Below are 574 nucleotides of genomic sequence, written 5' to 3'. Positions count from 1 at the left end.
ATCCTGGCTAGGGACTTCCAGGCGGACTGGATCCTTTTCCTGAATGTCCACCCAGGAATGAGCGTCTGTTTGTGAGTGAGGACCTCCGGCTGAAGGTGGCCTTGTCGCTGTACCCATACCCGGGAACGGGTGCCTATTCCTGTCTGTGGACTGCCAGCGTGAACGGTGTCCCAGTTCCTGGATGTTTACCCAGGAATCAGTGCCTGTGGATTCCAAGTGACTCTGGAGCACCTTGGACATTATGGGCAGAATACGTTTTTTGGCAATTAGCCGTAGAACATCTTTTGAAGGGACGTTAGAGGGAGCCTGAGTGGCTTACGGCCACACAGCTCTGGTAGCGTCCGATCTCGGAAGCTAAGCAAAGCAGGGCCTGGTTGGTACTTGAACGGGTGACCGCCTGGGAATACCCGGTGCTGTAAGCCTTTTTCGCTTCGCCTTCGAAAAACGGCAGAGGGCGCTTCGGTGAAAGGAGATCTTTTGAACGTCTCTTTAGGAAACAGCAGGGGGCGCTGCTGCTGCTGCTGCTGCTGATTCTTTTTCTCCCTATCCTGTACACAGTGCTGTGTAAATGTTA

The 574-nt window shown here is 53.7% G+C and overlaps 1 pseudogene; it reads left to right on the top strand.

The window, feature by feature from the left end:
• The first annotated feature begins 313 nt into the window (after positions 1–313).
• Positions 314–422, top strand: LOC123964860 (annotated as a pseudogene).
• Positions 423–574: the final 152 nt, after the last annotated feature.

Source organism: Micropterus dolomieu, unplaced genomic scaffold (assembly GCF_021292245.1).
Source record: "Micropterus dolomieu isolate WLL.071019.BEF.003 ecotype Adirondacks unplaced genomic scaffold, ASM2129224v1 contig_5791, whole genome shotgun sequence".
NCBI classification, from domain to species: domain Eukaryota; kingdom Metazoa; phylum Chordata; class Actinopteri; order Centrarchiformes; family Centrarchidae; genus Micropterus; species Micropterus dolomieu.
Note: the sequence above shows the minus strand (reverse complement) of the source record. Positions and strands in the feature narration are given on the sequence as shown.